This window comes from Petaurus breviceps, unplaced genomic scaffold (assembly GCF_028583685.1).
Source record: "Petaurus breviceps papuanus isolate PSGF00001 unplaced genomic scaffold, PetGlider_PUasm1.0 66, whole genome shotgun sequence".
Taxonomy (NCBI): Eukaryota; Metazoa; Chordata; class Mammalia; order Diprotodontia; family Petauridae; genus Petaurus; species Petaurus breviceps.
Window position 1 is genome coordinate 1,178,558 of NW_027186442.1, and position 27,928 is coordinate 1,206,485.

Genomic DNA, 27,928 nt, shown 5'->3' on the forward strand with positions numbered 1-27,928 from the left:
CACACACACACACACACACACACACACACACACACACACACACACACCCTCCTTTCTCTTTCCTCTTTCTTCCCTCTATATTCCCATGAATCAAGGTTTGAAGGTACTTGTCATTTTCAGCTCCCTTATTCATAGAATCTAGTAGATGCAGACAAAAATCAGGATGTCAGTTTTACCCAATCTACTTAGTAGGCAAGTCTAGTTTTCTTGTGGTTTCATGAGCATCCCCATTAACCTCCAGTCTTTGATAAATATGCAGTGCCTAAGAATGTTGCATAAACTTTTTTAAGATGGCAAATAGAGAGTAAACAAAATGCAAGTTAAAATGATATTAGGGCCTTGATGGCTGATCAATCATTTATGTGAAGCTAACTAATCATATGGGTCCTTGAAAACAAACTGCTGGGTGGGGAGAGCTCACAGCAGGGTTGTTGTGTCACTATCTCTCTTCCTTTCCTCTCAAGAGAGTCAAGATCTGTGGGTTTCTGGGAGTGACAGAGAACACAGAATATAATTTTTCTGTTCTAAATCCTGTGTCATGAGATCTCCTTCTGAATGAAAGTGATGGTTTTCATCTGGTCACTCCTGAACTATTTTATGCTCATTTCTGAGAGTTACATTTTAGAAAAAAGAAATATTAATAGAATGGGGCCTAAAAGGGGGTGGCCAATGTGGAGGATCATTTTCATGCAGATTAGATTTAAAAAACATGGGCTATTTAACCTGGGTAAGAGAAGGCTTCCCAGGGATATGATAGGTTCCTTCAAGTATCAGAAGCATTATTATATAAAACACCTTCTTTATTTGTCTCCAGAAGACAGAATTAGGAACAAAGGTGTGAACATTATAGGGAAACAGATTTTTGTCTCAATAAAAGTAAGGATGTCCTCAAATAGAAAAGCCTGCTTTGGAGGTAATGAGCTGCCTGCTACCGGAAGATTTATACCTCCAATATAAATCAGTGCACACAAAATAAATACAGAATAAAAGAAAGGAAAGCTCGGAGGTGATGTCACTAGCAGTTAAGACCAGTAAAGACCTCCTAGAGGAGGCTGTCTTGAAGGAAGCCAGGTAGTCAGAGGTTAGGAAGTAGAACAGAGAAGCATTTATGTCTGTGTACAGGGCCTGAGTCTTTGAGTTCAAAGGACCCTTAGAAATTCTTAAGTCCAACATCTATTTGAAGCATGAATCACTTCCATGACATCCTTGATGTGGAGTCTTCCCGCCTCTACTAGAACACCTGTAGTAGCAGAGAACTCATTACCTCCAGAGCAGCTTTTTGTTTTCTAGGACATCTTCCCTTTCATTAAATCAAAATTGGTTTCCCTGTAATTCGCACTCAGTTGCCCTTTGTTCTGTCTTCTGGAAACAAATAGGGAATGTGTTCTATATAATCATGCTTCCAATATTTGAAGAGATTTATCATGTCCCTGGACAGTTTTCTCTTCTCCAGGTTAAACATCCTCTGTTCCTTGATCCAATCTGCATGAAAATAACAGGCCATGTTGGTGGCCACTTTCAAGCTCCTTCTGTTAATATCCTTCCTAAACTGTCACTCTTACAAGTAAGTACAATAGTTCAGAAGGGACCAGAAGAATGACCAGTACTTTCACTCAGATAGGAGTGCCAAGAAAGAGGAGAGTCAGAGAAACCTGAAGAGGCAGGAGGATACTGGAGGCAAAAGCGTTCAACAGTGTCAAGGGTACAGAGATTTCAAGATGGTGAGGATTGAGAAGAGGTCATTCAATTTGGCAATTAAGGGAATACTAGTGACTTTGGAGAGCAGTTTCAACTAATGAATGAGGAGGAAAGACAGATTGCAGAAGATTTAGAAGAGGGTGAGAAAAAAAAGTAGAGGCACTCAGTGTAGATGGAATTTTATAAAATAATTTGGCTGAGAAGGGGGAGGAGAAATATAGGGTGATAGCTGGTTAGCATGAGATCTGGTGAATAGTTTTTTTTAAGGATGGGGTGATGGACATGTTTGTGAATAGTGGGGAGTTAACTGATAGAAAGGGGGAGATCATAAATTAGAGAAAGGGGATGATGTGTGTGTGTGTACGTGTGTATGAGTACAATGAACACAGTATTTATGTAAAACAGCTTTATAGTATAGTTGGAAAGACATTGGGATTGTCATTCAAATTCCAGCTGTGAAATAAACTAGTTTTTTTTGTAAAGGTATTTCCTATTTTTGATGTTCAGCTCCTTGTTTGTAAAATGAGAAAAAAAAATACATGAAATACCTATCATAAGCTTCTTGTGAGAAAAGTACTTTGAAAACTCTTACACTATTCAAGAATTAAGTTAATAGTATAAAAATGCTACTTACATATGAGCTATTATTGTTAACATCAACAAATATTCACTTTTCCTTTATTTTATACCCATAGGTAGCAGAATGAATATGGACATGTGTACAAATATACTAAATCTTCCATAAAACATCCTGACACAATTTGGCATTTTTTACACCTGAATAAAAAGGGCAAATGGTGTTTTCAATGTATGCCCCTTAAAGACAACTTATTATGGTGAGAAAATTCCACCATTGCCTGGCATAATTTGATGGTAATAAATAATATGACAGCACCAGTTCTATTGTTAAGAGAAGGAATAAGGACTTCATTTATTTCAAGTCATGGGTGTAATTGATTGAAGGGGAGAATTCATTTCAGTCAGAGAAGGGTGGGTCTTGATGAACTTATGAGCCCAAAGCTCCTTTGGAAATGAAATATTTAAACAAGCGAATCCTGATATAGCTGATGCATTAAGCTGACACTAGATCTGAATCTCCCAATACTGAAATGTCCTTTAACAAAGTCAATTATGATATACAAGTTTAACAGAGATGGGACTCCCTTATCCTCTGAATCTTCCATTTCTCTCCCATTACTATCAAGATAAAGACCTTTTTACAGAGGTGAAATATTATTAATAACTCCTCCACGTTGTCCTATAAATTGGATAATTTTTTTAAAAGAACTTAAACAAAAACATAAGCTTCATTCATGTTATTGGAAAACAATGTTTGCCCAACGACATCTCTGGAAACAGCTACTCTATTCCTGAAATCATCTCTATTAGATTATGTAGATATGATCTATGAAAATACTTCTAAACTTAATCTGTGGAGACTTCAGAGAGTGTATAAGCAAATACTTGGATTTGCATTAGATTCTTGACTTTGAAATCCATTACTCCAACTTCCTTGCTGACTTTGATGGGCTACCTATACAACCCAGAGGAAAGCAGAAAGCAGCACATTAGTTTATAGAAGCTTACAGTGTGTTCTTTTTTTTTAAGGCCATTTAAATTGTCTTTGAAGGTCAAACCTACCTTTTTCATGAAAGGCTTAGTAACAGCAAAGTGCAATGACTATTTGTGAAAGCATTTTTGAAATTCTTTGTTGTAAGTTTTCTGGATGACAGCATAGCCCAATGGATGCAGCACTTGGCTGGTGCAGAGTCGTGGGTTCATATCCTATCTAAGCCACTTAATAGTTGGGTAAAAAACAATCCTTCAGAACCTCAGTTTTTCAGCTATGAAATCGCAATACTAACATACATTTTCTGTCTTGTAGGGTTGCTGCTTTGTGAAGCTTAACATTTATATAAATATGATTTGTTATTATTATTGAGAGGCAGTGATGAAAAATGCTGACTCTGGTAGCAGGAAAACCTGGGTATGAGTTCTGTCTCTGACACATATTGGTTGTGTGACTGGGCAAGTTACTTTTAACTTCAAGTTGCTCCATAGAGTTAACTCTTTATGACATAAGCTGCATAATAGGTGCTGATCTGTATTGGTAAAAGGAGTCTTCAAACTGGTAGTTCCTTACATCAGTGAAATCTCACATCTACTTCCTCCAAATTTTATTACTTTAGAAAGATTCTCAAAAGGTCATTTGGTCCAGTTGTATAGGTTGTTGAATATCTCACCTATTAAAGTCTAATGATTAAAAAATTGAATAAATGGGGATAGCTAGGTGGCACAGTGAAAAGAGCACTGGCCCTAGAGTTGGGAAGACCTGAGGTCAAATGCAGCCCCAGACACTTAACACAAAACTAGCCATGTGACCTTGGGCAAGTCACTTAACCCCAATTGCCCTACCTTCCCCTCTCCAAAAAAGCAAACAAAAAAAACAAAAAATAGAATATCCTTTCATGTACTCAAAGATACTTGTTATGTTTCCCAATTACAAGTCTTATCCACTGCTTTTCACTCAGCCCATAAATTGACAGTCTCTGCTATCATAAAGACATCAAGTACAGTGGAGAGATTAATGAAGACAACTTGCAATAAGATGAAGGATACCAGAAGGCACACAAACCAGATTTGTACAAATTGTTATCCGTGTTCACACCTTGTGCTTTTCTTTCTGTGCTTTCAATAATTTCTACCCTATAACTCCTCCATAATTCTCAAAATGCAGTTTTTCCAAGAAATCTTAGATAAATACTCTTCTCTTGACATTTATGAACTCAGTGAAATATATTTTTTTAAGGATTTATCTCTTTGCCCAATCAAAAGACAATTCTGGTCAACATTGCTCAAGTTGATCAAGAATGGTTTCTTTAAAAAAAAAAAAGAAAAGGAGTGGTTTCTTAGTGAACCTAAAGCCTGTTAGTGACTAATTGATATGTTACCTGGTTAATGTGTCATAGCATTTTATCACTGATTTTAAATGGAGTAGAGTAACTTGATTGATTTACTCAACTAAATAATTTCTCAAGATTCAACTCAAGACCCAGATTCAAGATAGCCTACACATACCTTCCTTATAGCATAAACAAATTTTTCTCCCCCATCATTTCCTCCTTCTGTTTTTTTTTTTTAAAGCAATTGGGGTTAAGTAACTTGCTCAAGGTTACACGGTCATTTCTGGGTGTGGTACTAAGTATCAGAGCCCAGATTCGATCCCAGGTCATCCCGACTCTGGGGCCAGTGTCACTGGCCCCACTGTGCCACCTGGCCGCCCCTAAGCAATTGGGGTTAAGTAACTTGCTCAAGGTTACATGGCCAGGTGTTTCTGGGTGGGTGCTACCTTCTGTTTTTTCTTGTCTTCTTCCCAAAGTAATTTAAAAAAATGACCACACACATAGACACACACACATAGACACACACTCCCCTCTAATGAGAATGATATCTGTGATATCAGTTGCTACCATCCTTACATAAATTTATTACTAGTACTACTACTACTAAGTTTATTTTTAATTTTAGAATTTAAAAAAAGTTTTAATACTTAGTATCCTGTATGATTCTCAGAATAACCATGTCTTCACTAATGTAGGAGAAACTTTAAGTTCTTAGAAACCATTAATGGAACATAGGCTTTGACAGGTCTTAGCAATTAATAAAATCTTTGAATACAGGACTAGGGGTATACTGTGGGTCTATCATTGAAGGCCTAAAACAACTGGGTACAGAGAGTTTCTAAAAGAATGACAATTCTATTGTTGTTATTATTATTATTGCTTTTTGGAGGGAGAAAGGCAGGGCAATTGGGGCTAAGTGACTTATACAAGGTCACATGGCTAGTAAGTGTTGTGTGTCTGAAGCTGGATTTGAACTCGGGTCCTACTGACTCCAGGGCCAATGCTCTATTCACTGCACCACCTACTCACCCCTATTATTAAGTGTTTAACTATTACACTGAAAGAAACTCTTTGACAAGGTGGGGAGGAATGGGGAACTGGGCCGATGGAGTAGTGGCTCATGGTGATGAAATTGCAGGGATTTAAAATATATTTTTAAAGTGTAGGATAAAGCCCATATAAGATTTTGCCTTTTTCAATCACTGAATGGCCACACTGAGTGACCTTTACGTAGAATGTAAGGGGAGTGGCCTATTTGGAGTTTATAAAGAATTATAAATATTTGTTCACTCTTTTATGGGGAATAAAGAAGGTACTCAATCAAATGTGATAGAATCAGATGCCAGTTAGTCTTTGGATGGCTGATTGGTCAGCTATGACACTGGTTGCTAAAAACAAAAACAAAAATAGAAAACTAGACAGCTCTCTAGTGAGCAGAGAGAAGTGTCAGTCCAGGGGATCATCCCTGGCAGCTGATCTCTAATGGAGATAACTATGTTGGAAGAATATAATTATTGAAAAAGAATCTTTCTTTTCCTTAATACCTCTTGTAGAGTATGTTGGGGGAAGGAGGTCATTTCTCTCTTCTTTCACCCTCTCTCTACCATTGAAATAGCATGTTGCAGTAGAAGGAAGGAAACAAGCATTTATTAAATGCTTACTCTGTGCCAAACATTATGCTAAACTCAGAGATTACAAATATAAGCAAAAAGACACTCACTCAAGGAGCCTAAATTCTACTGTAAGAAGAAAACACACACAATGGAACCAAAAAGTTGTAGGTAGAGAGAGATGGATGGGAAGGAGGGCACCTGGTACAAAAATACAAGTTTTGAAGTCTAGAAGTCATAAGTAGTTCTGGGAAAGGAATAAAAGCTGGCCAGCCTGGGCCCATTAAAAATGGAAGACCCAAGAAAAACTCACTAATGGGAGGAGGGGCCAACCTGGTGGAAGGCTATTACAGATTAAGAAGGCTGCAGGAATAGTTAGATATTCTTGGGTGAGTAGGCCCATGGTGCTAAAGAAAATTCCAGGAGAAACTGTAATTGAGGCATATTTTTGAAATCTGGAAGTCAGGACCAAAGTCAACAGTTTTCTACTTGCTAAGTAGAGAACACCATACCCAGAAGAAAGTCGGTCCAGAGGGTTGACCTGCAGAAATCAGCAGGTCCAGGATTCCCAGAACAGTGATCTGCCTAGAGAAGACACTGATCCTCTGTTTGAGGATGCTTTGACAAGAGAAAGGACATCAGGATTCAGTAGGGACAGAAGTGTGAGTTGCCTTGGTTGTCTGTATTTCCTACATATGTGCTTCTCTACTAATTATAAAAGGATAATTATACGTGTACTTACTCTTCCCACTGATGCTATGGGGTTTTGTGGGAGATTGTATCTCAGGCTTATGAAAGGAATCCTCTGGTACTACTATTCATATTATGCCATTTTAGTAAATGCATGTTCTGTAAGCTAATTGTTTCAACTGATTCATTGCTAAAGGTGAATAGGATGGTGAGATCTCATGAGCTATATTTTTAGAAAAGCAGGTTGTATAGAGAACTTTGAATCTGGGGTTGTCATCTCCTAGGGGACTCAATCTGCAGATTCAGAGTTGAGAGGGGAATACACCCAGAAAGAGGCATTACATGTGGGCAAAAGAAACGTCCTGTAAGTTAAGGATGGCAGGTATTACTCCCAATTTATAATTGAGGCAATGGAAGCTCAAAGGCAAAGTTACCTGCTAAACTTCACACAATTAGTAAGAATCCAAGCTAATATTTGGACTTACTTCAATTTTCTCACTCTAAGCTTATTATTATTATTTTTATAGAAGACATTTCCTTACCTAGGAGTTTCCTGTAAGAGTGAAATACAGTTCCTCTCTGTATCCTTATCCTTATCATTCTCATTTGCTGAGTGGAAGACAGCATACACAGCAGAAAGTAGGTCCAGAAGGTTGACCTGAAGAAATGAGCAGATCCAGGATTCCCAGAACCTTTCTGGAGAAGACACTGATCCTCTGTTTGAGGACGCTTTGATGAGAGAGGACATTCAGTAGGGACAGAGGTATGAGTTGCCTTGGTAGCATGCATTTTCTACATATGTATCTCATAATTATGATTATCATTATTACTTTTTAACCTCTCTTCTTTGATTTTTACCTTCCTCCTGACACATATGTATATATACATATATATGTACTATGTATATGCACATATGTGCATATATTGTGTATGCCTATACTATATTTACACACTTGTTTGCAAAAAAAATCTACTTCACAGAAATCCTGTTAGGTAACTAGTGTGATTATTGTTCCCATTTTATAGATGAGAAGACAGTCTTGAAGGGGCAATGCTAATATCAACACCAGGACATCAACTTAAGTTTTCTGATACTTAAAACTTGTTTAAGTTTGGCATTAAAAAAAAAACACTACAAAATTCCTTTCATGTGTCTGTATTAGGGGTTGCATTAGTGGAGCCTGGAATGTAGAAAAGAGACATGAAATCAATTTCTCCTGAGTCTGATTACTAACATTTCTATAATTATGAGCACATCATGTAACTTCTCTGAACTTCAACTGCCTTATATGTAAGATGACTGTAGAAGCAGAGAGAAGGGGATGGACAAAAAAAAAGATGTGGAGAATGAAACAAAAACATCTGGCAATGGATCAGGCATGTTGGGTGATAAGAGTGAGGGATAACAGTGAGGTTGTGAATATGGGTGACTAGAAAGATGGTGGTGCCCTTGAGAGTTTTAGAGAAATTTGGGAGAAGAATGAGTTTGGTAGGAAATAAAATGTGTTCAGTTTGGAACGTGATGAATTTTAGTTGTGTCCAGTTTGAAATATCTAATATTTGGAGGTACAGGACTAGAATTCAAAAGAGAGAGCTAAAGAAGGACTAATCTGTCTAGAGATCATAGTCAAACCCTTGGCAGCTGACGACGTGATAGAGTATAGAGATTGTACAGAAGAGAGCCTAGGACAGAGCCTTCGAGAGAAATCAGCAGAAGAAAATGAAGATGACTGGTCAAACAGGTAGGAGGAAAACTAAGAGAGAACAGCCCAGAAGAGAGATTTGAGGATGTCAGTAATGTTACATGTTACAGAAGGGTGGAGAAAAATGAGGGTTGCCACCAGAGTTGGCAATTAATAAAGTAGTGGTAGCTCTGGAGAGAGAAGCTTCAATTCAATGATAAAGATCACTAGGGATTGAGAATTGAGTGAAAGGAGAAGTAGAAGCTATGAGCAGAGACAGACATTTCTAATAGTTTGGCTTTGAAAGGTAGAAGAAATATAGAATGATAGCAGGAGAGGAAGGTGAGGGTTTTTAAGGATAGGGATATTTGGACATATTGGTAGGCAACAGCAACAAACACACCAGTGGACAGGGAGAGATTGAAGATTAGAAAGAAAAAAGGGGATGATTGTGAAGACAAATTGCTGAGGAAGATGGGGAGTTACGGTATCAAGGATACACTTATAAGGGTTGGTTTTGGCAAGAAGAAGGGTCACCTTTTCATCCAAAAATTAAGAAGAGAATGAGGGATGATGTAGAGGAGCTCAGATAAATAGAGAAGGGCAGTAGAGAGATCCTACTTTAAGTGGTCTCTATTTTCTCAGTAAGGTATGAGGTCAGGTCATTGGCTGATGTGGGGCAGGAGGAAGGGAGGAGGAAATGGTATGGGATACTAGAGGAGAGAATATATTGGAAACGTTTTTGGGGGAGTGAGCTAGAGAATTAATTATGGAGAAGTAAAAGTATTGTCTTGCTGTAGGGCAGGAGTAGTTGAGGATAGATAACATCAATTTGTGGTATTCTACTATTGTTATTTATACTCTCCTGTCCTTTTAACAGAATTACAAAATTGTTGAAGGCAGAGACCATGACTTATACATTACTTTCCTGAACTCTAACTCTTGAACATGACTTGATTAACTGAGTAACTTGCATGACCAAGTACATTTTTCAAATAGTCAACTCATTCAATGGTATTAATTGATTGAATATCTATAAAACTTCTCTTCTGACGAGGTTCTAACTCTAGATGAGGTTCTAGACAACCTCACCATCTAGATTTACAGATTCTGATAAAGATATAAGTCAATTTGCATATACTTTCCACTCTATAGGTGCTTAATCATGTGTTGAAGGAATTAAGCCCATTAAATTTGACAAACATTTATTAACCAATTATTAGGTGCAAGAGCTATGCCAGACTCTGTGGGTAGAGAGACAAAAGTGAAGAAGTTTCTGTTCTCAAAGAATCTGTATACTACTGAGGGAAATCACATACAAGTGGATAAAAGATTACTTGCAAAGAAAGCACTAACAATTTGGGAAATCAGGAAAAGCTTCCTTTGGGAAAGGTGTTCTCAATCTGGGGTCTATGAACCCCGAAGCAGTCTGTGAATAGATTTTGGTGGTTCTGTGGGAAAGGGAAAAGACTGAGAAACTATTAAGGGAAATTTATTGAAGTGAGAAGTAAAGAGGGCAGCTAAGTTGGCTAAGTGAGTAGAATGTTGAGCCTGGAGTTTGGAGGACCTTAATTCAACTCTAGTCTCAGGCACTTACTAACTGTGTGACCCAGGACAAGTCATTTAACCTTTTTTGGCCTCAATTTCCTCATCAGTAAAATAGGGATAATGGGTGATAATCTGCCTGATAGGGTTGTTGTGAGGATCAGATGAAATAATAATGGTAAAGTGGGTAGCACAAGTGCTTGGCACATAGTTATATAAATGTTAGCTAGTATTATTAATTAGGATAGTGGTCATATGAGTAAAGAGAAGGGAATAGATGTTGTGCAGATAGAATCAGCAAGACTAGCAATTGATTTGCAATTGAAGTGGGGATAAAGGAAAGGAAGAAGTATATCTCCAAGGTTGTGAAGCTGTTTGACTGGAAGGATGGAAGTGCCCTAAAGAAAAATAGAGAAGTTAGGATGGAGATTTTTTTAATTGGTGGGGTGGAGAGAGTTCTATATTGGATATTTTGAGTTTGATATGTAGATAGGACACCTATATGGAGGTGTCTAGAGGTTAGTTGTTGATATATTTGGAAGAGATTAGAGCTGCATGTACATATTTGGGTATTATCTGAATAGAGTTGATAATTGAACCTATGGAAGCAGATGAAATTACCAAAGAGGAGACTCATGATGAAAGCAAGATGTGAACAAGATGGTATCTCATTTTGAGGGCATGAGCAACAAAAATGGAAGCGTGGAACTGTAAAAAACAACCTGGGATCTGAAGTCAGAGTCACGATTCAAACCCAGGTTCTGTCACTGCTCCTGTTCCACCCCCAAATTCACCCTTCTTACTGGTTTCCCTAATTCTTTCTAAGGCACTGCCATCCTTCTAGTCACTTAGATTCACAGCCTTGAAGACATCTTTCCTGTGCTTTACTTTCCCATTGTTGTTGTCTTGTTGAACTGTTTTGGTTTTTTTGCTTTTTGCAGGGCAATTGGGGTTAAGTGACTTGCCCAAAGTCACACGACTAGTAAGTGTGTCAAGTTTCTGAGGTCAGATTTGAACTCAAATCCTCCTCACTCCAGGGCCAGTGCTCAATTCACTGAACCACTTAGCTGCCCCAGAACTGTTTTTTTTTTAAATCTCTTTTGAATAATTTGTTATAAGGGATGGCTCTCTGGAAGAGGTATGGGGAAGTATACATTGGGAAATACAGGTGATGAAATGTCAGAGAATATCAATAAAATTATGCTTTAAAAAAGAATAACAAAACCTTAATGACATTTTTCCTTTTAAACTTTTTCTGGAAACCCAACTAAATATGTCTTCAAGCCCCTGTTTTGAAATATTTGTAGTTTTTACTTATCTTGATTCCATAATAATATGATTTATGTTTCTTGTAATTGTTGAGGCCTCAATAGATACTCTTCTATATACCTTTTCAAAAAATGAAATTAACATTCCTATGTGATTTTTTTTCATTAATAGCTTCCTTAAGGTGATTTCTCCTTGCATTTAGAAATGTCACAATATGTATTTCTAAGTATGAAAATTCCATACCTGTTCATTCAATCTATGCCTGAGTCTTGTTCTGATTTTTTAAGTGAAAAAATAACTTTCATTTCCAATCTGAGTCAACTTACACAATGGGTGCATAGTTTTTAGTAGTTTTATAAGAACTGTGATCTGTTTGATAACTATTAATGTTTCATCAGAATGTGTAAAGAGAGGACTTGACATAAAAAGAAGGGGGTTAATAAAACAATAAAAAGAAAATTAGATATGGTTGTCAAGGTCAAAAGGGGTTAATAGGTCAGGAAATCTGTTTTTAGAAATGTTGTCACTTATACAACCAAAATTAAAAGGAAAGCAGAAATGTGAGAAACAATTTTGCAACAAGTATCTCTGATAAAGACCTCATTTCTCAAACATATAGAAAACTGATTCAAATTTATAAAATACAAGTCATTCCCCAATTGATAAAAGGTCAAAAGATAAGAATAAAATTTCAAACAAATCAATGCTATATGTAATCATTTGAAAAATTGCTCTAAATCACCATTGATTAGAAAAATGCAAATTAAAACAACTCTGAGATCCATCTCACATTTGTCAGCTTACTTAATATGACGAAGAAGGAAAACGACAAATGTTGGAGGTATGTGGGAAAACTGTTGATGGAGTTGTGAATTGATCCAGCCATTCTGGAGAGCAATTAGGCACTATGCCCAGAGGAGAATAAAACTGTGTATACCCTTTGATCCAGCAATTCCACTTCTAGGTCTATATATCAAAATTATGAAAACAAGAAAAAAGAACCTACATGTATGACAATACTCATAGCAGCTCTTTTTGTGGTGGCGAAGAATTAGAAATCAAAGAGATGTCCATCAATTGGGGAATGGCTAAACAAACTGTGGTATGTGATTGTGATTATTGCACTATAGGAAATGACAAACAGGATGATTTCAGAAAAACCTGGAAAGACTTACATGAACTGATGTAAAGTGAAGTGAGCAGAGCCAGGAGACTATTATGCACAGTAACGGCAATACTGTACAATGAAGAATTGTGAATGGCTTGTCTTTTGCCATTCTTTGCATCGCAAAGGGCTTAGCATAATGCTTGGCACATAGTGGATACTTACTACATTCTAGTTGACTGACTGACTCCACAGGACCAGCCAAGTAAGAGACAGGATCTGAAAAAGTAATGAGTAGTGACAATTTCATGATGAAGGGCATTGAAGGGGAAGAGACTTGAAAAGAGGCAGAAAAAAATGAGGGTTTGCTTTAGTGATGGGAGGGGATTCCACTGATGAATGTTCCTGTTAGTGAAAGAGACATAGTTTATGAAGGGAAATGATAATGTTTAACTAGGTGTGGTCTGTGGGATTTGATGCTTGAAAAGTTCACTTATGCTAATTTGGGAGGGGGAAAGTTGGCACTCCTGGAGACAACTGGCAATGGAAGTGTATGGACTTGAGGGAAGGAATTTTGAGGCAAATAAAGGAAAGTGATGCTGGGGGATAGTATAATTTGCTTTTGGGGGTACATTAATCAGGGATTTATGGATGAGAGTCCCTACCAGAGGGGTCTCTACCTGCAATAATTAACATTATTGTGGGATTGAAGGTTAATGGAAAAGGGAAATCTGAGAGGCGATCTCTATAAAGCAGTAGCAGAAACTAGAGAAGTTAACCTAGATACTTTAGAAACTTTGATTGCATGTGGAATTCAGAGAATAGAGAGAAACTAGATAATTATAAGGGTTATGAATCAGAGAATCAAAGTATAAAGGATACAGAAAGAAAGAATGGATAATGAAGAGAGTGAAAGAAATTAATTTTTGGAAAGGGGCACAAAAATGAAATAAAAAATGAACTATTTGAAGGGGAAAAGAGAAGGGGAGAATTCATGTGACTAAGTGAGAGATTAAAAAAAAAGGTAGGGGAAAATTATATAACTCTATAAAAGCAGGCAAGAAAAAGGAATTAGTAAGCAAAAACCCAAAGGGAAAGGGGTAATAAATGAGAAGAGATGATCCAGGGTGAAGGGAAGAGCTAACTTAAAAAAAAGATTAAGGTAAAATAACCAAAAGAACATAGTATTATGAGGGGAAAAATACAACTCACCCCCTCCCCCAATATTAGAGAGTGATGGAGGAAAATATAAACCTAACTCATTATTTTAAATATGAATAGATAAAACAATCTTATAAAATTAAAAAGTGACAGATTGGATAAGAAAACAAAACTATAATCTGCTACTTATAAAAACATATTAATAAAAATTATACATAAAACTGAAGGAATAGAAAAATTATTATGCATCAAGTGAATGAGAAATAAGAGTTGTAATCACAATATCTAACAAAACATTCAAAAATAGAGATAAAGAAGTAACCACTATTAGGCTGAATGAAATGAGAGACAACATATGAGTAACATACATACCTACACATATATGCATACATATATATATATACATATCTAAATATATGTTTTAGTGTCCAAATTCATAAAGGAAACATTGAGCTTTTGAACATGAACAGTAATGCAATAACGCCCATTTGAATATCCCTCTCTAAGTTTTGGATAAATATGAAAGAAAGACAAAGGGACAAGATGGAACTGAACAAATTGCTGGAGAAACTAGGCTTAAAAGATATATGCTGTTTGCTGCTTTGTTTAGTCGTGTCTAGCTCTTCATGACCCCTTATGGGGTTTTCTTGGCAAAGATACTAGAGTTGTTTGCCTTTTCTTTCTCCAAAAGGTATATATTATCTTCTGAATGAGACTGCAAAAGAATATACATATTCCCAGAACTATATGGAACTTTCCCAAAAATTTACCATTTGGCATAGAGATACTGTAAACAAATTTAAAAGGCAAAAATAGTTAATACATCCTTTACAGACTATGATGCAATAAAAATAGAAGTTGCTTCAGGGACTACAAGCAAAATATATAGATCTAAATGGACACTTTAAATGAAATTTCAAATAATGAATGCATCAGAGAACAAATCATAAACACAATTAATAACTATGTAAAATGAAATAATAGTAATGAACCAATGTACTAAAATATCTGAGATGTAGTTAGAGTAATAGGGGAAAAATTGTATACCTATGATAGAAAAAGAAGATTATTATGAAATTTGCATTTAAAATTTGAAGCCAACAAATAAATAAATTTAAAATAAGATAAAAGAAGAGATATTAAAATTAGAGGAGAAATAGATAGAGTAGAAACAAAACCCACAAAATGAGAAATAAAACTAAAAGCTAGTTCTTTTAAAATACTACTAAAATTGGTAAAACTAAGGTAATTTTAAGAAGAGTTCCATTTGTTCCTATTTCTAGTGTTTTTAATAGGGAAGATTATTGCATTTGGTCAGAAGTTTTTCTGCCTCTATTGATATAATCAAGTGGTTTTTATTGTTTTTCTTATCAATATGGTCAATTAAGCCTATAGTTTTCCTAAAGTTGAACCAACCCTGCATTCCTAGTTTAAATCCAGTCTTGTCCAAGGGTATAATCTTTGTGGTATGTTGCTATAATCTCCTTGCTAGTGTTTAATTTAAAATTTTCCCCATCAATACTCATTGGGAAAGTTGATCTACTCCCCCCCCCCCATTTTTGCTCTCCCTGATTTACATATCAAAAATGTGTTTTTGAAATAAAAGGAATTTGATAAGATTTCCTCCTCCCCATTTTTTTCGAACAGTTTATATAATATTGGGATTATCTTTTAAAGGTTTGGTAAAATTTAGTTATAAATCCATTTGGTACTGGTTTCTTTTTTCCTTTGGGAATCCATTTGTAGCTTGTTCAATTTTCTTTTCTCAGATACAGTTATTTAAGTATTGTTTTTCCTCTTCTGATAACCTAGGAAGTTTATTTTTTTGTAAATATTAATTCGTTTCATTTAACTTGTCAACTATAATGGCATATAACTGGACAAAATAGTGGTACTAATTGCTTTATTTTAATCTTCATGAGTTGTGCATTCACTTTTTTTCACTTTTGATAGTGGATAATTTGGTTTTCTTCTTTCTTTTTATATAAAAAAAACCAAAGGGGCCAATAGTTTATCTATTTCATTTATTTTTTACTCCATAAAACCAGATCCTTGTTTTATTTATTACTTCAAAGCTATTTTAACTTTAAATCTTGTTAATCTCTCCTTTGATTTTCATGATTTTTATTTTGGTGTTTAATTGGGGATTTTTAATTTGTTTTTTTTTTTAGGGTTTTTTTTTTATTGCATGCCTAGTTTGTTGAACTGCTTCTTCTCTTTTATTGATGTATTTGGATACAAATTTCCCCCAAATATTGCTTTGGCTGCATCCCACACATATTGATATTTCATCTCATTTTTGTTATTCTCTTTAACTAAATGGCTAATTGTTCCTATGGTCTGCTATTTGACCAACTCCTTCTTTAGGGTAAGATTATTTAGTTTCCAGTTAAATTTTAATCTATTCTTCTAAGTTTTATTATTGAATTAATTTTTATTTTATTACAGTCTGAAAAAGGTGCGTTTACTATTTCTGCTTTTCTGCATGTTTGTGAGGTTTTTATGCACTAACACATGGTTATTTTTGTGCAGATACCATGTACAGTTGAGAAAAAGGTATATTCTTTTCTATTCTCATTCAATTTTCTCCAGATGTTTATAATCTTTAACTATTCTGAAATTTCTAGCACCGAGAGGAGGAAAATTGAATCCCACTCCCTACATGATTTTGCTGTCTATTTTCTCCTGTAACTTATTTACCTTTTCCTTCAATAATTTGAATATTGTGACATTTAATGCATATAGGTTCATTTTTTATATTAATTTATTGTTTATTTTTCCTTTTAACAAAAGTAGTTTACTTGATTATCTCTTTTAATTAGGTCTATTTTTGCTTTTGCTTTGTCTGATATCATGATTGCATCCTCTACCTTTTTTACTTCAGCTAAAGAATCACTAATTCTGCTCCAGTCCTTTATTTAACTCTCTCTGTGTTTTTGTGTTTCAAGTGTGTCTCCTGTGAACAATATTTTTTTGGATTCTGGTTTCTAGTCCATTCTGTTATCCTATTCTGTTTTATTGATGAATTCATTCCATTCACATTCACAGTTATGATTGTAACTGTGTATTTCCCTACATTCCATTCTCTTGTATTTATCCTTCTAAATTTTTACCCTGTTCTGTCCTCAAAAGTCTGCTTTGCTTCTGAATACTGCCTCCTTTATTTATGTTCCATTTACACCCCCCCCCCCTTTTGGGCAAAATTGATTTCTATATCCAACTGTGTGTGTGCTTGTGTGTGTGTGTGTGTGTGTGTGTATGCGTTTGTGTGTGTATCCTTTCCTCTTTGAAAAAGTTTTGATGACAGGGAGGTTCAGGCATTGTTTATTTTACTTCCCCTTTCCCCATATATTCTTAAAACTCTTCTTTATGCATGTCTTTCATGTGAGATGATTTTTTTTCTTTCTTCTCTCTTCTCTCTGTGCATCTCCTTTTCTTCTTCCATTTTTTTCTTTTGAGATCTTTCCAACATAACACACTTACATCTATGCCCTCTGTTTAAGTAGATTCCTTCTAAGTACCCTAAAGATGATAAAGTGCTTAGGTGTTACATGTATTATTATCTCTTCATATAAAAATGAAACAATTTAACCTTTCTTAAGTCCCAATTAGGGGTGTCTAGGTCACACAGTGAGTAGAGCACCGGCCCTGGAGTCAGGAGGACCTAAGTTCAAATCTGGCCTCAGACACTTAACACAAAATTAGTTGTGTGACCTTGGGCAAGTCACTTAACCCCAATTGCCCTACCTTCCCCCCTTCAAAAAGCAAAAAAAAAAAAAGAGAAAAGAAAAGTCCTGATTTCTGAATCATATTTACCTTTTCATGCTTCTTTTAAGTCGTGTTTGAATGTCATATTTTCAATTTAGTTCTGGTCTTTTCATTAATTCTCTTGAAAGTTCTCTGTTTCAATAGCTATTATTTTCACCCTTAAAGAATTATACTCTGTTTTTCTGTGTAAGTTATTGTTTGTTTTAACCCTAGTTCCTATGCCTTCTGGAACATCATATTCTAAGTCCTCCACTACTTAATAGTTACTAAATCTTGTAAATGAAACCTACCCATGGCTCCATGGTATTTGAATTCTTCCTTTTTCATTACTTAAAGTATTATCTTATTGACCTGAGAGCTCTGGAGTTTTGCTATTATCTTCCAAGGAATTTTCATTTTGAGATCTTTTTCAAGAGGTGATATATATACTCTTCAACTTCTACTTATCTGCTGGTTCTAAGTTATTTGGACAATTTACCTTTATAATTTCTTGAATTATGATGGCTAGCCTCTTTTTTTAAGCCATGGCTTTCATGTACTTCAATAATTATTAAATAATCTCTCCTCAATCTATTTTTTTGGTCAGTTGTTTTTCCTATAAACTATTTCTCATTTTCTTTCATCGTCCATTCTTTTGAGTTTGTTTTATCGTTTATTGATGTCCCATGAAGTAATAGGCTTCTACTTGTCCAATTCCAATTTTTAAAGAGTTATTTTCTTCAGTGGGGTTTTGTATATCCTTCACCATTTGGCCAATTCTGATTTTTAAGGAACTATTTTCTTCAGTAATTTTTGTGCCTCTTTTACCAACCTATTAATTTTTTTCATATTTTTCTTGCATTACTCACATTTTTTCCCATTATTTTTCATGTCCAATTTGTGTCCTCTGCATTTTTCTTTTGAGTTTTTGCACATAGATATGTTCAAGTCTTTATCTTTCTCTGTGATTTTGTCTTAAGCTTCCATGTCACCATAGAAACTTTTTATGGTCAGGACTTTTTTTGGGGGGTGGGGGCAGGGGTCAGCAAGGTGATGTGGTCAGGCTATGCCAATATAATAAAAATTATAATACTATAAAAATTAATTTATACTTTTAATTCTATACAGGTCAAATTACAAAGGGTATATTTCATAGAACTTGATAAAATAATAAAATTCATTTAGAAAATCAAAATATCTAGAATATATAGAGAAATGATGAAAAGAAGTAGGAATGAAGAGGAAATAGCACTTCAAGACTTCCAAATGTCTTGTAAAATAATAATCATCAAAATTTTGTTATTGGTTTAAAAGTAGAGAGATAGCTCAATGAAACAGACTGGACAAGTGAGATCAGAAGCAATAGGAAATTTTTGTTTGAAACAATGTTTGATAATGTGGAAAACATCCATTACCTGGGACAGGTGGGGGAGGGAGGGCAGAAAATTTATTTGATTAAAAAAAAAAAACACTGATCCTTTTTCTTTATCTACCGTATCATTTATGTTTATTTTATATAATTAGGTATACCCTTACCGATTAATGTTCACAATTATTTGATAAAAAAAACCTTGTGAAAACTGAGAAGCAGATTATATAATTCTCACAGCTATAGATTGGAGATGTATTCTTAACCAAATAAGAGTGAATCAATTAGAAAAGACAAAATATCTTTGATTATCATATGAAACAAAAAGTTTCTACATAGACAGAATTTAGAATAGAATCTAGAATAAGAAAGAAAGTGGTCGATTGGGGGGATAATCTCATCAAATTTCTCTGATAAGGATTTAGTATCCAAGATATATAAACAATTGATAAATATATGCAAGATTAATAATAACTTCCTAATAGATAAGTGATCAAAGGCTATGAACAAACCATTCTCAAGAGGAGAATTGCAAAGTGTTCAGAAGTATATGAAAAAATACTCCAAACTACTTCTAATAAAAGAAATGGAAATCAAAACAGCCCTGGAGTTTTTATCTCACACCCTTCAAATTGCCAGAAAGAAAAAAAAGAAATGAGGGAATAAAGGAAAGAAGGAAGAAAAAAAAAGAAAGAGGGAAAGAAAGACAGAAGAAAGAAAAAAAGAAATAAAAGATAAAAAAAGGCACTGTTATAAGGGTTGAAGAATGATAGGCACGTTAATGCACTATTAATGGAGCTATAAAATAGCATAACCATTTTGGACAGCAATTTGGAATTATGCAAATACAACAATGAAAACACCCATATCCTTTGAACCAGAGATTCCATTATTGGGTTTATACTCCAAGGAAACCATTGATAAGAAGAAATTCCCTATAGACACCAAAATATTCATAGCAGCACTTTTTTGTGACAGCAAAGAACTGGAAACAAAACAGATGCCCATCAGTTGGGGAATGGCTAAGCAAATTGTGGTACATTAATGTAATAGAATATTACTGTGGTGTAAGAAATTAGATGTGTAATGAATAGAGAGAAGCATAAATTGATGCAGAGTGAAGTAGGCAGAACCAAGATAATATTTACAGTAACAAAAAAATCAAAGGGAATGTCACAAAATTATAAAGATCAAGCAGGATTCAAATGAAAATATATGAGAAGACACCTCCACAATCCAATCCTTAATGGAGATAGGAAGTCTACATTGAACATGCTTTTGGATTTTTTTCAAGGTATCAGTCAGTCATGCTGATTTTCTTCCTCTCTCAAAATAGTATTTGTTATATGGAAGAACTCTCTGTGAGTAGTAGAAGGAGAAATATGTAGCATGATTATGATGATGTAAAAATCAGAAGACATCATTAAAAATTTAGAATACATTTGGCTAAAATCTCATAAATCTAGGCAAATGGGATGTATTTAAACTGAATTTAAAATGAGGGAGGAATAACACAGAAAAGAGCTACAATGTAGAAAGAATATTATTAGACATACCCAGAAATTAGACAAAATCCAAGAAGAGGTCAATAAAGATTGATAAAGATGCTTTTAGGTCTTTGTATAGAAATATACAAAGTATGGCTGAAAAGTTAGTGGAATTAGAGGTATAAACACCAGGAAATGAATTTGATCTGTAAAGGTATACCTAATTATATAAAATAAAAATAAATGATAGGGTAGATAAAGAAAAAGGATCAGTGTTGTTGTTGGTGGTTTTTTTTTTTTTTTGCTGCTTTTGGGAGGGGGGAAGGCAGGGCAATTAGGACTAAGTGACTTGTCCAAGGTCACATGGTTAGTTTTGTGTTAAGTGTCTGAGGACAAATTTGAACTCAGGTCCTCCTGACTCCAGGGCTGGTGCTCTGTTCACTGCATCACCTAGCTGCCCCAGAATCATTGTTTTTTAAGAAGACAGAATCATTCTAGAAAATTTAGAAACCAGAACAAAGAAGCAAGTCAAGTCACAAGTCGTTTATTAAGGTCCTACATGAACACACTGAGGATACAAAGAAAGCCAAAAAAAAAATAGTCCCTGCTTTCAAGGACCTCACAGCTTAATGGGGGAGATTACATGCAAACAATTATGTACAAATAAGCTATATAGAAGATAAAATGGAAATAATTGGCATAAAGAAGGCAATATATTTAGGAGGAATTGAGAATGGCTTTTTGTAGAAGTTGGGATTTTATCTGGGACTTGAATGAAACCAAGGAAGCCAGGAAATGAAAATGAGGAGGGAGTAAATTCCATGCATGGGCAAATAGCCAATGAAAACACTTAGAGTCTGGAGGGGGAGTATATAGGGTAAGGAACAGAAAGGATATGAACAGGCAGTTTTCAGAGGAAGAAATTAAAGATATATATAATCACATGAAAAAATGCTTGAAATCATTATTGATTAGAGAAATGCAAATCAATACAACTCTTAGGTACCACATGTCTCCTGTCAGATTGGCTAACATGACAAAACAGGAAAATTATAAATGCTGGAGATGTGGGAAAATCAGTACACTAATACATTGTTGGTGGAGTGGTGAACTGATACAACCATTCTGGAGAGCAATTTGGAACTATGCCCAAACAACTATGAAAATGTACATCCCCTTTGGCCCAGCAATACAACTTCTAGAACTTTATTCCAAAGCAATCAAACCAATGTGAAAAGGACCCATTTGTACAAAAATATTCATAGCAGCTCTTTTTGTGGTGGCAAAGAATTGGAAATCAAGGAGATGCCCATCAACTGGGGAATGGCTGAACAAGTTGTGGTATATGAATGTAATGGAATACTATTGTGCTATAAGAAATAATGAGCAGATGAACTTATTATATTATTAATTATATATTTTTATTAGTATTAATTATAATTATTAATATATTATTAATTATAATTCTTCTTTACAACCTGACTAAAGTGAAAATATGTTTAATGTGAGTTATATGTAGAACCTATATAGGATTGCATGCCATCTTGGGGGAGGATGAGGGAAGAGGTAGTGGGAGAAAATTTGAAACTCAAAAGCTTGTGGAACTGAATGTTGTCTACTAAAATTAAATAAATTTATTTAAAAAAAAGAAGACTGGAAAAGGACTTTGGATGCCAAGCAAAGGATTTTTCACTTGATTCTGGAGGTAATAGGGAACCATAAGAGTATATTGAGTTCAATGGGATGACATGCTAAGACCTGTGTTTTAGTAATATCAGTTTGACAGCTACCTCATTCAAACATATCTAGAAACCATAAGGGAGAAGCATACTGCAGAACTTATGGATGAAGAAAGACAAGAGATAAAACCATAATAATATTTTCATTAGAGTATATGATAGATAACAATGTCCAGAAAGATGAAAGAGGAGTTCAGAAAACTAATCTCAGGCTTGGAGTAAAGGTATCCTATTCAGGATGTCCCAAGTTTTTAGTGCAGTTTTAAACTACTAATTTTTATATTATACCTTTCTTCTGGCAGATGTTCAGGTAACTGAAGTCTTGTATCACTAATACAGGGTGGTAAGTTTTAATAGTTTAAAACTGCACTAAGACTTTTGGATATCCTGTATTAGTGAGATAGGATTTCAGTTACCTAAAAATCTGCTGTAGTTTTCTCTCTGCTAAAAGCAGAACTTTTCCATTTTTCATCTGTTTGTTTTGCTCCCATAACTGCTTTTATTTAACTAGGTTGCCCACCAAGCTTTGTGTACATTTGTTTATCTCTTGTTTGTTTTTAATTCTTACATGATGCAATATTGCTCATCATCTTTCACTCTCTTTTCTCTGTGAGATTTTACAAATGATTTTTTATATTCTAAACCAATGTTTTCCTTGGCTGCCATATCTCTCTGCTGTCTAGTGTTTGCTTGTTAAGGCAGTTTCTAAGTTTCGGTGGTCTTCTCCTAGAAGCAATTAATATAGATACGTTAAATTTACTTTGAATAATATAGTAATGCTCTGTATCAGTGCTTATTCTTTCTTACTGGCATGTGTGAGAAAAGGGAGAGTCAAACATGTTTAAATGGGTTAGGTTGAAGCAACCTCAGTTGCAGGCCATGTATTCTTATATTTAGCCTTTCTCATTTGCTATTGACTTTGGCTTTTGCTCTCACAAGTTTGACTATATAGGCAGTTTATTCAGAAGTGACTGCCTGATTGGTAATCAGATGTTTCTTCTCTATGTAATTCTTTGCATTTTTAAAAATATTATTTGGTGTTCATCATATCCCATATCCCATCTTTCTTCTTTAAAAAGATATTTAAAAAAAAAAAAATATATATATATATATATATATATATATATATAGACAGGAGACTTCTTTTCCTTTTCTTTCTTCCTATGCTGTTGCTCATCATCATCATCAGCAGCAGCATCAGGTTGAGAGGTATAGTGGACAGGGATTTGGGCTGAGGAATACCTGGGTTAAAATTCTGCCTTAGGCACTTATTATTAAAAATAATAACTAACATTTATATAGCACTTACTATGTTCCATAGTTAAGTGTTTAGATTGTTTACAATTTAATGTAATTAGCAAAATGTATTTAATTTAAATTAAATTTTATTAAATGATATTATTAATTTAATTAAATGTTATTTAAATAACAAAATTAATTTAATTAACAAAATAATTTACAATTATTTTTTCACTTGATCCTTACAACAACCCTGGGAGGTAGGTGCTATTAGGAAATTGAGGCAAAAAGAGGTGGAGTGATTTGGCCAAGGTCACACAGCTCGTAAGTGTCTGAGGTCAGATTTAAACTTAGGTTTACCTGACTGAAGCTCAATCCACTGTGCCACTCAGCTGCTCCAGCTAATCTTAAAGTCACTATGACCCTGGGAAAGTCACTTTATTTTCTGGACTTAAGTTTTTTCCCTTTTATTTGTAAATTGAGGAAGTTAGACTCAAGGATCTCCAAGGTCCTTTTTAGCTCCAAATCTATGATGATATGATGATATATTATATCAAGAATTATAAAAACGTCCTAACATATACCATATATAATATTGACTCGATGGGATGTCATAGGATCAATGTTTTTTATTTTGTTTTTTAGAAGATTCATCATAATTTAACTGGAAAATGTCTAAATCCCTAGGCTTATGATTTGTTCATCAATTAAAATGCAGAAGACTTGGGTGATCAGATTCCATCCCTCTGTCATATGGTTAAATGTGAAGAAAGTCCACTTTTCCTTTTTCCTGTGGCTGTGATAAGAGCAATCTATTTCCTGTCAAGCTAGATCACCAGGATGTGTCACTCATCATCTTTCTTGTTATTGATTCTGGGCAGTGGGCATTGACAGTTTAAAAAGATTATTTTTTAATTGGGGGTGAATTAGATATATGGCATGTTCACATTTAGAGTTTCACTTTTGTGACTTGATATAGATTACTGAGTGGTCTTGCCATGCCAGAAGGACAAAGATTAATGGGTTATCCTTTTCTTTGGCTGACCCTGGGTACAAATGTAGCACAGGCTAAAGTGACCAAAATAAGTATGTGTATACATATATGTGTGTATGTGCATGTGTGTATGTATGTGTTAATTACGCACATATCCATCTATCTATATGTCTGTATATCTAATTTGTCACTGGCCTGAAAATGTTGAATGATAATTAATTAGTCATATCATTATTTAGGATAAAAAATATTCTGAATTAAAAATGTAAAGCCAACATATGTGGTCTCTGGACCTGTGAGGTTGGAGTATGACAAGGTCAAAGAAAAAAATCAGAGTGCGTGGGAACCTGTATGATCTTGGTTCAGTTGTTTGGGTGTAGGTTTTACTCACCTGTAAAATTATGGTGATCTTTAAGGTTCTGTCTAGGTCTAAAATCCCATGACCCTACATTTCTAAAACATCAGCTTTCATACTGTGAAGCGTGAGATTTGTTATGAAACAACTTTGAAATATCTTTAAAATGAAAATTCAACATAGAATTTTACCAGATTCTATAATCCAGGAGGCAAGTGTCATCTGATTGGTCCTTCTCAAGCACCTAGACCAGCAGAGCTTGGTTAGAAGCTGAAGTAGGTTACCTTAAAGTTTGCTTTCAGCTAGCTCAAGGATTTTGTGATTCCATGAGTCTATGCTAGAGTAGATACAGGGCCAAAAGGAAGAGTTGGCAAAATTCTTGCTCCTGCTGCTATCCCCTACAGATCCCTTTTGCGGTCATCTATGGATCTCCAGGTTACTCTCCCTCCTGCCTAGTAAGTTCAGTACTTGATTCTAAGTCTTTTCCTGTCTCCTTGATGTTAAAGACCATTTCATTTTTGTCCTTTAATTCCTAGCACCATGCTTGGCACACAGAAGACCATAAATTTTTATTGATAAATTAGTTGATCCATTTTTCCCTCCTTTGAACACACTCTCTCAGTTCCTCAGTCTTAGCCCCCATGAATTACATCTCTGGTCTACCTCAAAAATATACAGAATGTACAGAATGAAGAGCCCTAGATCAAACCTCATTCCTTCCCCTGAAGTGGCCTCCTCATTGGGAGTTCTTTGTTATAACTGGTTGAGAATCAAACCCATCTTCTCTGACTACAAATCCTGTGGGTTTTTTTCCCCACTATACCATTACACTACTGCTTTCTTTCATGAGAGAGATCCAAAGAATACTCCAGAACATTTTCTCATTCTCCTAGCTCATAGTCCCAACCCAGAATATTTGAGTTAATGTAGAAATGGTACCCCCTAACTACAGGACATTCAAGTTGATCTCTTGCTTACAAAATATACAATGTCACATGTAAAACACTTTGTAAACCTTAAAGTGCTACATAAATGCTAGTTATCGTTATAAAATTTTATTTACAGAAAAGAAACAAAATAGAAACTCTTGATTTGGATTGGATGACCATTAGCTTCAAAGATAAAAGATAAATCCTTATTCACAGTCCTGCATATAAGGGCTTCTTTTGGGAGGTCCTGCCTCAGAAGCCTTTTTTGGACCTTTGACTCCCCAGGCTCAGAGAAGGAGGGATCCTGGCCGTGATACTTCTCTTTCCCTCTCTAAATTCTTGTGATCATCACAGTCTTTCAGAATCTCAGGCAGGGGTATTTTGAAGCTCAAATACCATAATGGTTGTAAAGCACTTTGCAAACTTAAATGCAGTATATAAATGCCAGTAATATTATTATTTTTAGCCTACACTTGCCAGGCCTCCAGACTGGGGAAGACTGTATTGCTTGCACATTTGCTGAGCTCAAGTAATGCTTATAAAGCAATACAGGTGTATACTGGTAAATGTTTAACACTTGTACTCTCCAGAAAAAAAATGTATATACATATATACACATATCCATAGATAGATAGATGATAGATGATAGATAGATAGATAGATAGATAGATAGATAGATAGATGGATGGATGGATGGATGATAGATAGATAGATAGATAGATGATAGATAGATAGATAGATAGATAGATAGATAGATAGATAGATAGATGGATAGATGGATAGATGGATGGATGGATGGATGGATAGATAGATAGATAGATAGATAGATAGATAGATAGATAGATAGATAGATAGATAGATAGATAGATAGATAGATTTGTCATATGTCTATTGGGGTGTGTGAGGTGTTCAGGAAGCACTGGCACCTCTGGTGTGAGGGCTTGCTGAGCCCCTTTCAGGGCTGCTCATTCACTTTTGGTCCCCACCTTTCACCTAGGTTTCACCTGTGGCTTCAAGAAGCTGTAGCATTCACAGTGGTCACACCACAGTAAAACTGTCTTGACAGAGGGGCTAAACCAGTTTGACTGTAAATGATAGACCTCAAACCTGTTGATGAGTTAGGGGCATTTCTACCCCAAGAATGTGAAGATTTCATTTGGCAGAATGTGCAGATGGAAATAATTTGTTTCCGTGGCCATGAAGGAAGTTAAAGTAGCTACTGTGGAGTGTTAGACATCAAAGACATCAAGGTCATCCACTGCATCATCATAAATTCTGACTATTTTGCCCCTGGATTAAAAAAAACTTTTTTTTTGTTTTTTTGGGGGGAGAGGGCAGGGCAATTGGGGTTAAGTGACTTGCCCAAGGTCACACAGCTAGTAAGTGTGAGTCAAGTGTCTGAGGCCAGATTTGAACTCAGGTCCTCCTGACTTCAGGGCCAGTGCTCTATTCACTGTGACTCCTAGCCACCCCATTGCCCCTGGATTTTAGTAACTGGAAGAGAGTAAGGCTGATGACTTTGTGCAACTCTACCTCACTTAAATCCAATTCACACACAAATCAAGATGTCCCCTGTGAAGTCACTTTTCCTCTTTGAAAAGCTTCCTCATCTCTGCTTCTCAGCATCTGGATTACTTTAAGACTCAGCTTATATGATGCCTTCTGTAATAGGTCTTTTCTTGCCCCATAGGGTCACCTTGTATCTGTTCTGTATATAACTTTCTCCCAAATTATCTGTCTATCTATCTATCTATCTATCTATCTATCTATCTATCTATCTATCTATATCTATCTATCTATAGATATATATGTGTGTGTGTGTATATATATATATATATATATACACATGTGTATATGTTGTCTCACTAATTAGAATATAAGTTCTTTGTAGGCAATAACTCTCTGCTTTTTCTTTATATCCCCAGCATTCAGTGCAGATCTTGGCACATGGTGAGGGCTTGACAATCTGTTGACTGATTGATCCATGCTTCCTAACCTCAGCACTCTTCCAACTCTGCCATGAGTCAGATCCAACGAGAGCAGCAAGAGTCCCTCAAGTGGAATCTGATTTTGAGTTTCGGGGCGGATTGGCAATCCAGACTCTGCAGTTGGGGCTCCCAGGTATTTCCCTCTAATGTGACATCACTTTATTTCTCCCTCAACAGCAGTTCCTGCCAATCTACTTGATATATTAGGTTTGGAGTCAATAAATTCCTATGAACTCCCATTATGGAAAAGGATAGGCAGTAGCACAAAGATTCTGCCTCTTCCTCAGGAGCTTCATTTAACAAGACCGGAAGGGTCAGGGTGTATCTGATGAAGTGTGTCCTACATTCTTTACCCCAAACACTGCTCTCCTTATAGACATGTTTTATTCCCGTACTTCTAGAAGATTATACTCTAGTA

General features: G+C 35.3%; 1 long non-coding RNA gene across 1 annotated transcript in view; it reads left to right on the top strand.

Moving 5' to 3' along the window:
* Positions 1–27,928, top strand: part of LOC138173858 (uncharacterized) — a 121,803-nt gene that overhangs the window by 11,019 nt on the left and 82,856 nt on the right. Inside the window, exon 2 of the long non-coding RNA XR_011171550.1 lies at positions 27,448–27,643. This is a non-coding gene — a long non-coding RNA (uncharacterized lncRNA). The remainder of the gene's footprint in view (positions 1–27,447; positions 27,644–27,928) is intronic.